The sequence below is a fragment of the Bidens hawaiensis genome, unplaced genomic scaffold (genome assembly GCF_021521415.1).
Source record: "Bidens hawaiensis isolate Kalapana, Puna unplaced genomic scaffold, B.hawaiensis_p1.1 tig00042490_1, whole genome shotgun sequence".
Lineage (NCBI taxonomy): Eukaryota > Viridiplantae > Streptophyta > Magnoliopsida > Asterales > Asteraceae > Bidens > Bidens hawaiensis.
This window is the reverse complement of record NW_027497536.1, coordinates 18690-29383: the sequence shown is the minus strand read 5'-3', so window position 1 is coordinate 29383 and position 10694 is coordinate 18690. Positions and strand designations below refer to the sequence as shown.

General features: G+C 33.6%; 1 long non-coding RNA gene across 1 annotated transcript; it reads right to left on the bottom strand.

Annotated features, from left to right (window-relative positions):
* Positions 1–6419: 6419 nt before the first annotated feature.
* Positions 6420–6814, bottom strand: LOC143593684 (uncharacterized). Its single transcript, XR_013146156.1, has 3 exons — positions 6729–6814; positions 6581–6664; positions 6420–6482 (listed from the first exon to the last, which is right to left on the bottom strand). It is a non-coding gene; the product is annotated as an uncharacterized LOC143593684 (long non-coding RNA).
* Between the last annotated feature and the right edge of the window lie 3880 nt (positions 6815–10694).

Here is a 10694-nt window from a genome sequence, read left to right as displayed (position 1 = left end):
TTTGAGTTTTGTTGAGAACAGTTGGCTGACAGATTTGTTCTTGTTTATTGATTGGTCTATAACTCGATGTTAAACAATGATTATTGATCGATTCTTGATTTTAGGATATAGTATTCCGAGTCTAGTTTCCATAAAGGTAAATTTTGTAATTTTTGGATCAGTGTTGAATACCTTTTATGGTTTTACAAAAAACATATGTCAAAGTTGATTCGAGGATTAATATTCTGGTCCATTTTACGGAAACCATAACTCCCAAATGACAAACCCAAATGGGTTGGTTCCACTTCTGTAACTTAGTATTATGAGTTTAAAAGATAAACCAATTGGTCTTACACAATTTGGTTTAATGAGTTGATAGGACCATTAAACTAGTTTTTGTTGCGCAATCTGCAGAACAGTTAGTACCAATCTGTATGGTTGAATTATTGTGAGTTTTCTATGCATGAGAAAAATATAATAAAATTTTTTTGAGAAACTTGATTCATATAATTGTGGTAAATTTTATAGAATTTATCCTTAATCTTTTATTTGTGAATAAAATCAGTTTGTACATGCCAGAATCTGTCTCGTGAACTGAATGATCGTAAGTTAAGTTGTATGATGAATATTTGGTTGCTTTGCCATGATATGATGTGTGGATACATGTTATGACTTTTGGTATTGTTGACATTACTTATTATCACCAACGATTCATCGGGTCAAGTTTGTGTTTGTGTGTGAGTCATACGTGGGTCTTAGAGTCATGTGTTGTTGAACATACTCTCATAACTTAAAACACTTGTACTAGGTAACAGTTAGCGAGTCAAATGCATTCATTTGCTTTTGAGGAAACAATACTAAACGATACACCAGGTCTTGGATTGAAAACACGAACATACTTACATACTGGTCTTAAAAACACTAAACGTTTGCATATACTTGTTTTCTGGATTGAAAACACAAAAGGTTTTGAAGTATTGGTTATGTAGCCTGCTGAAATGGGCAAAAACGAGCAGAACTGCTGATTTTTAATTGCTGAATTGCTGCAAAACTGGTCAAAACTGGTTGAAATGATCTGTTAAGTGCATAAACGAACTGTTAAGTGCTGAAACGGACTGAAAAATCGCTGAAACGGGCTGTTTAACATGTTGTTTGCTGTAAATACGAGCTGTTTAATGCTGAAACACACTGAAAAATCGCTGAAACGAGCTGTTTAACATGCTGTTTGCTGTAAAAACGAGCTGTTAAGTGCTAAAACGTACTGAATACTTGCTAAAACGAGCTGTTGAACATGTTGTTTGCTGTTAAAACGAGTTGTTAAATGTTGAAACGATCTGAAAAACTGCTGAAACGAGCCAACACGAGTGTTCGCACTCGACGAGTTGGGTTTCGGTTTAAGCTCATTTCTCAGTTTTTTTTTGCTGAACGTTGACACGGGAGAAAACGTTTTAATTTTTTTTTTTTTACTTTTTTTGTTTTTAGCTTATGATTTTTTTATTAAATTTTTAAATTTTTTCTAAGTTGTTTTTAGTTAAGATTAAAAACCCTCAAAAAAATATTCAAATATAATAATAAAAAAATCATAAGTCAAAATATAAATAAGAAACGAAAAAAGTAAAAAAAATAAATAAATAAAACATTTCCTCTGTCCTCCTTGTTATAAAAACCGACCCGAAACCTGTTTTGACCCGTTCCGACCTTGACCCATATTGACCCGGACCCGTCATGACCCGAACCTTTTGACCCTGACCCGTTCCGACCCGAACCATAACAACCATTTTTTTAATTGACCCGTTCCGACCCTGACCCATTTCGACCCTAACTCGTTCCGACCCATAACCCATTTTCCACCCCTATGTTTAATGTATATCGACGGGTTAGGCGAGTTGTACCTCTTAAGACACCATTTAAAAAAATATTCAAAAATAATAATAAAAAATCATAAGTCATAATATAAATAAAAAACGGAAAAAGTAAACAAACTAAAACATTTCCTCCGTTGTCCTTGTTAAAAAAACGACCTGAAACCCGTTTTGACCCATTCCGACCTTGACCTATTTTGTCCCGGACTCGTTATGACCCGAACCTTTTGACCCTGACCCGTTCCAACCCGAACCATAACAAACCATTTTTAATTGACCTGTTCCGACCCTGGCCCGTTTTAACCCATAACGCATTCCGACCCATAACGCGTTTTGACCCAACCCAAACCATTTTCTACCCCTATGTTTAATGTATATCGACGGGTTAGGCGAGTTGTACCTCTTAAAACACAATTTAAAATTATATGCATAATGGGCCATTAGAGATTTCAAGGTCCAATATGGTCCATTAGGACATGTATGACTTGTTTTTATCTATTATGGTCTAATATGACTCCTTATAACATGATATAACCCTTAAATATCTAATGTTACATATCACATGCCTTAATAGGCCACTAAATATCTAATGTTACATATCACATCCCTAACCGGTTCGAGCCTGGAACCGGTTTAAAAGGGGGTTTTGAATATAGGAACCGGTTAGGAACCGGTTCCGGTTCCTAGTCCCAAACCGTTTTGAAAAAATACACCATTGCAAATCGGCGTATATTTTAATTTTAATTTATCAACCGCCGATGTATTATTCGACGCGTTATCAAATGCCATTGAAAATATTTTATTTTCTAGTTTATAAGTTTTTATAACATAATCTAAAATTTCAAACAAATTATCTCCCGTATGTGGATACTCAAAGAGTTCGAAAGCAATGGTGCGTTTCATCATTTCCCACGATGACGGGTCTACCCAATTTGCGGTGACACAAAGATAAGATTCGGGTAGACCATGTGGAGCCGACCAAACATCACTAGTTAAGTTTATTCCCGTATTTATATTTTCAAAATATGCAATTAGTACCTCTTTGGCCTTCTTCCACAATTTTAAACAATAACGTTTAAGAGTATGACGACTTACGTGAGTGTATTGTGGTTGAAGCGTATCTCGAATCATGGCGGTTAAGCAAGGGTTGTCGAAGTGGCTAAACGGCAAAGCTTCTTGAATCACAAACTTCGCCATACGATCTTGAACTCGATCAATTTGGTATGTAAATATTCCGCCTTCACTATCCATTTGCGTTTGTTGCGAATCGACGTTCTTTTCCAACGCCTTGCAATACGGTTTTTCGATGTGTTTCTTCAAATTTGAATTCGAAAGTGGGTTTAAATAAACCCCACAAAACTTGCACCGAGCCTTCAATGAATGGTCACTCAATTCAACCAAATTCCAATTGCACCAAATCTCTTGATTACGATTATGAGGTACAATACGAACGAAACTTGGTTCGGCGTTGGAACCTTGACCGACCGATGATTGTGAGGCAGCCATAACAACAAATATGAATATAGAAGAAGAGAAAACAAGAGATTAGAGAACTCAAAACGTTGTAATAGCGTTTTTTTGTATTTCTTTGCGTTCGGGTTTGCGTTTTGAGTGTTGTGATGAACCCATGACACCAAATACCTATTTATACTAGTAGTGGGGTGCTTGGGGGAGCCAAAAAACGGCTATTTTTGACCCCAACGGTCAAAAAACGGCCAAAAAAAACGATTTCCAACGGTTTAATCGATCCAACGGCTAGAACCGGTTCCTAACCGGTTCCGGATGGAACCGGTTAGGAACCGGTTCCGGTTCGGTTCCGGTTCCTACCCGCCCCCACTCAGAAACGCAAGAACCGGTCACGGATCATCGGGTTGAATCAGATAGGGTCCGGTTCCTACCAAAAACAGGTAGGAACCGGTTCGGGTCCACCGGTTCGGTTCCAGGAACCGGTTTTTTTGATCAACTCTAAGTAAAAGTATGACATGTTATTGGGCGTTGACACATGCCTATGGCTCACTACACTCATATACAACCCTCTTGTAGCAACAGGGAAATGATAGATGTTATTATGGCCACTAATACCAATCAAGGACCATTGTTGAATGTATGACATGTTTTGGGCATTAACACCTAACTATGATTAATGCTAGTCCTATACAAACTTCTTAAAGCAACTATGACGTAACCAAGGGACACTAACATCTAACTATGACTAATGATAAACAAATAAGGCCTATTGGAGAAAGTGTGATGTGTTTCAGGCATTAACACCTAACCATGACTAATGACACTCCTATACAACTCTTTTAGAGAAATTGTGACATGATAGATGCTATAATGGGACACTAACACCGATCAAGAACTAATATGACCCACTAATGAACACATGGTTTATTGGGCGTTAACACTAATTACTACACTGTTATACAACTCTTTTAGAGCAACTATAAATATCACTTGTATTTATTTTATATGTTTTTATATTTAAAATACAATTTCTTATATTATTTAAGGTTTGATTAGTTGTGTTATATATATATATATATATACTAGCAAGTACCCGCACGATGCGACGGTAACACCAATTTTACAACGTTCTACTTGTTTTCTGTTATTTATCAATCATACTGTGATATACAATTAGTTTTCTTGTTCGTGACACAATCAAAATCAATAACATAATTACACAATTAAACCAACCAAAGTAAATATGTCCACCAATCATTCAACATTGATTTCACCATGTTAACGGCATACCATGGTTTTGTTCCTCGGTTGGTCATTCCCGCTGGTTAGTTACAAATAGTTAGCTTGTGCACCTTTATTCAGCCCCAAGACCAAAGGCTTGAACTTGTCCCGCTTGTGGTACAATTCTAACAGCCACCACCGCCACTATTTGGTGCTATTTGGTCATCTTTTCTGACGTTTTATACCTATTAGGTGGCTATCAAACAACTCGAATTGTACGGCAAGATCTGGCTTTGAAACCGAACATGAAAGCATGATGTTTCTACCTTGTTTGGCAGCCTACAACTTCTCAACACTGCAAAATTTCTTAAGTTTTTGAAGTTAAACTTTATATTTCCAAAGCTAAACATAACTATACATATACACGATTGGTGATTCTTTTTCTAACATATGAAATATTTTAAAATTTATGAAACTTGTAATCATTTTAAAATTTAATTTTCTAATGAAGCAGTGCTGTAGAAAATTATTTATGTTCATGAAAGACTAGATTAAAAAAAACTTGAAGGCTACAAAATTATGTGATAACTAAGTGTTGCATTAATTGAATTTAACCATGTTGTCATCATTACCCCTTATATTCGTGACAATAACCAAAAGCTGACCTGTAACCAAATCAAACTCATTTAAACCTACAAATTTGACTATTTAACGGTCAAACTGCTTAGAGGGATGTTCGTTTATTTAAATAAACGAACATACCTGAACACTATTTTTTCATTTTATTAAATGAACAAACATGAACGAACTCGCATATTGTTCGTTCATTTATAAATTGTGAACGTTTGTAACCCAGCTAGCTTGTAACACATCCAAGACTCCGATGTTTAATGCACTTACACAAAGATTTTGAAAGTACTTATTCAAAATTCACGATTCTATTTTTAGAATGCAACTTATGTTTATGAAAAGTAATTCCAAACATCCCTGCTTAATTATCTGTCAATCAGTGTATCATAGTGTAAATTACATAAAAATAATCATTATGGTAAAAACTAAAATATTGATAAGGAATGGAAAAAAGATGATATTCAAAATTTCAACGTCTTGACAATTATAGTGTTTTTCTATTGCAATGTAAACAAAAGTTACATTTTCTTAACTTGGATAGTAGGCAGATTGTGTTCAGATATTAAACATGATACGAATACGAACACAATACAACTCATAAAACGGTGAAGCGCGGTAACACAAAGACGACGCCCATAATGTGAATTAGGGATGAACAAACGGTTATGGGTACCGAATCGGTACTGGTTTTTCCAGAAGTTTTTTTCCTTCGTTACCTGTACCGAACTGAGATTTTTGATACCGGTACCAAGATTTTTGGAATATCATGATCGGGATTTTTGATACCAAGCTCATCCCTAATGCAAATCACACAAATATGACACATTTACACTTTTTTCCCTTTTGCATGTTAATATACTCTAAAATTATAAAAAATTACAACAAAATGACAGTAATGTTAATTCCTTTTATAACTTTTAGACTTTATCGTAGCAATAAAACTAATTTAAAAAAACTATAAAAGTAAACAAGTGAGGTATAGACGTTTGCTTGAAAAGACCTGCCATATGTTTAGTTAGACGCTTTGGCGGGTTTGACTCATAACTACTGAATTCTTTTTTGGAAAAAACCTAATCCGTATTAGGTTCGTATCATATCAAAAACATTCTTTTTCTTGAAATGTTTTTTCCACATCTAGGTACAATTATGCATTGATAAAGACAAAAAAATGTTGTTACTTAATAATTTTTATATTAAATTTCAACACCTTTGGTGAAGATTTTACAAAAACAAAAAGATTAAAATGATAGTTTGATGATACCTTTATGCTTGAATTTCCAATAAATCCCGGTAAGTTGCGTATAATTCAAATTCGTTAATCCACTGCTGCATCATCATAACCAACCAACAATAATTAAAATCCCAATATTCAACACACACACACATTATGCAATATGATCTAAGATAATGAAAACACGAACCATTTGGAAGCAGCATTGACAATCAGAAAAATGTTCCCTTTGTAGATGCTAAACGCCTAAATTGATGTCCTTTCCCATGCTATCCTGCATTAAAATCTTTCAGACTGAATTGAAGACCGAAACATTGGATGATGATTTGAAGTAATACCTAGACCGTAAAATCATGAGCTGATGGTTGACCAGGGACTAATGCAGAAACACACATGCTTGCATTGGATTGAAATCAAGCTTATTGGTACCATTATTTGAAGAAGGGTGTTTGACCGTGACCATGACCGTGACCAGAGGTACTATTTGAGCTGCTGGAATGATTAAGTGCTACATCATTGTTGTTTCTTGAATTGGTTGATGTACTTGAAGATGAATTAAGGATCCCTCCATCTCGATTATCATATGACTTACATGCCTTACTTGATGAGATCCTATTATCTGTTTGATCAGCACCAAAAACACCAGGGATAAAACCTAATTATAATCGAGCCAAAAACAGTCTTCTCCTGCAAGCATTCAAATTAGACACAATCCGACTATTAGGTTCCCAAGATAGATCCAATAATGCCTCTAATAAGGGTTCTGCAAGACTTCTAAAAAGGCAGCCAATTAAACTAATAAAAGGGGCTTCTCAGTGTTAACGTAAACGTATATGGCATTAAAACTGAATCCACCGAACGAAATTCCACCAACAAAAAAAAGGATTTTAATAAGATACCTAAGGCATAACTAAGCAACCATTAAAATACAAAACTTCTAATTTACATATGCTTGTAAATTCCAGGGAGAATATCTTGTAAACCTGCAAAAATAATTTAAACATACCCTGCTGTTTATAATTCCAGGGAGAATATCTTGTAAACCTGCAAAAATAATTAATCAAAGTTAAGATAAGTAGCAACAAATTTAAAAAAAAACAACTAAACACTACGTCCCAGTAGTTAAAAAAAACAGTTGGGTCTAGGTAGACCTAATGGCACTTGTATGATTCTATTATCACTTTGAAAGTTTCAACCCACTTGACAGGTTTCATTTACAGCTAAGTTTTAAAACTAAGCCCGCTCTTTAATTGGTACTAGACGGGTGCCCGCGCGATGCTGCGGGAAACCAAAATCCTAGTAATCATGTAACAATTACGGATGTTCAAAGTTCGTTTGAAGTCTTGAAATCATTTAAACCAATCGCCACTTTTGATTAGCTGGTTTCTGAATGTTCAAACCATAGAAAACAGTTCGGTTTATGGTTTATACCAAAAACAGGCCATATAAAACCGGACCGGACTGTAAACTTATTATTGAAACTCAATGCGTGAAACCAAACCATTAGTAACGATTCAGTTTAAATTTTCGACGCTTTAGTTTTCGTTTTCAATGAAAAAAAATCAAACCAACGGTTTAGCTCACTATTTAACTTAGAAACCGTTAAAACTGAATTGTGAACGCCTATATGTAACATGTTAATTTTTTAATTGAAAAAAACTATAGCAATACCATACCCAAATTAAAGACAATAAAATGCTCGTTTTTATGGTGTAATTTTTAAAAAAATGTATTAACGTATGAAAAATTTACAACTGTTGGAAAATTGTTGGTGGGAAGTTGGTTACAATTAAAATAAAAAAGAATACATAGTTAAGATGAAGGTTCAAAGTTGTATTACTTTTTTAAATTTACAAAAGTTGAGTAAAGATGAGGGGGCAATGTTGTAACTTTTTTCATGTATATTTTCTAATGGACAAGTTTGTCCCTATCTTACATGCTATAAAAGGTGTACCTTAAGCTTTACAAGTTGTGAATTACTTAAAATATAAGTGTCTTAATTTGCCCATGTTTCATGCATTATATATAGTATAGATTGGAAGAAATTAAATTTTCCACTTAATATATATAAAATTCAATATGGAAAAAATAAGAGATTATAATCAATAAACCGTATAAATTATACCATTTGTTGCAATGGATGATGGCAAAGGCTCCCAACAATCTAATGAAAACATCCTTTCATGTACCCCTGACAACACAATAATCATATAAAAATCTAATCAAAATAACACATTCAGTTATTTAGCTTTTACAAACTACTAAAATGCATATAATTATAAGCTTGCAAAAAGTTCAAGCATGCCCCCATTATCGAACTGACATATCGTATAGAGAGAAGCAGTAAAATAAACGTCAAATGAGAGTCCTTGCAAAAGATCTTATACTATAAGTGAGAAAGAATAAGTATTTCTTGTATTAGTAAATACAAATCATTAAAAGAGATTCTACAAGTAAAATTATAAACCCTAATTTAATAATAAACATTGTAAACGTTCACCTTGCAATATTGATGATTCAAAACATGTAGAAGGGTTTTCAAAGCTGATTTTATTAACTTCTAGAGTGACAGGTTTAATTTTGTAGGAAAGCTTCCAGACCTATCAGATTACAAACATATTGTAGAACATGATTTTGAATATTGATAACTTAAACAAGATTATGTAATAAGAACATGTCAAACAACAACATACCAGAGAACATAGGCATGAGTTGGGGATCTGACACAGAACAATTGCATTTGACCATTCGACCGTATAACTCCGCCATGGATGTTTCTGGTACAACTGACGGTGGTGGTTGTTGATTGCTAGGGTTTATGTATGAAGTTGCGAGCAGAGGCATTTTTATAATAAACTGGCTTTTAGGTTTTCCTTACACGTCTTCTAGGCAAATGCGATGAAGAAAGAAATCGGTTGAGAGAGGAGTGACAGAGATGAAATTAGGGTTTCTTTCAATTTTGAAATACTGATGCACTGCTGCTACATATTATTCTCTAATAATACACAGTTGTACACTAAGCTTGAAGGGTTGTAAAACTCTTAAATTTAAGAGTTTATGTAAAATTACCTCTTTATTCTTCCTATATTTATTGTAATATAGTATATATATATATATAAATATATATATATATTTTTATACTAATAACTCTTTATTTTAATTATTAAAAATAAAAAATTTAATTCTATTTAGTTCCTATTAATTTCACTTCCTCAAAATTTCAAATTAAATTCACCCTCTCTTTTATTCAAAAAATTTTGAATTACCCTCTCATTCTTAAATCTAATTTGATCACATATTTAACATATCTTTTTTTTTCTTTTTCTTCATTCCTTCTTATTCTTCTTCTTCTTCACATCTCTACACCCACCATAATCATTCATCCTTAATTCTCTAACTCACTCGATTCTTAACCAAATCCTTTGATTCCAGGCTCTAATCTTATTATTTTTTTGAGAGGAATTCACGTGTGGTGTCGGTTTTCATAAATTCTATCTCTATTTTTGTCGGATTCTTGTTGAGTGAGAAGAACCCTAAGAACGAAGTTTAGGGATTTTCAGTTTTAAGTGTTATTTCTTGTAATTGAAGCTTAGTACATCTTTCATCGCTAAAAATACATGTATTTCACTTGTAATTGAAGCTTAGTACATCTTCTTTCATCTCTAAAAGGTTAATTGATGAATTAGAACCTTAAAGATGTCATAAATATGTTAGGGTTTGAGTTTTGATGACAAACGTTTGCTAACAGATTCGTTTACGTTTACTATTGGTATATAACTTGATGTTAAACGATTATTATTGAGGGATTGTTGATTGTAGGATATATTACTATGAGTCTAGTTTCCAGAAGAGTAAAGTTTGTAATTTTTTGACGAGTTTTGAATAGCTTTTATGATTTTACAAAAACATTGGTCAAAGCTGATTCGGGGAGTTATATTCTGGTCTGTCTTTCCGACATCATACCTCCCTAATGACAAAACCAAACGGGTTGGTTCCAATTCTGAAAGTTAGTATTATGAGTTTTGAAGACAAACCGATTGGTCTTTCACAATTTGGGTTAATGAGTTGATAGAACCATTAAAACAAGTGTTTGTTGTGCAATCTGCTGAACAGCTGGTACATATCTGTAATGGTTGAATTATTGTGAGTTTTGTATGCATGAGAAAAGTATAATAAAAACTGTTTGAGAAACCTAATTCATATATTCTACTGTGTTAAATTTTGTGGAATTTATACTTAAACTTTTCTTAGTGAATAAAATCGGTGTTTACATGTTATATTCTGTCTCGTGAACTAAGTGATCA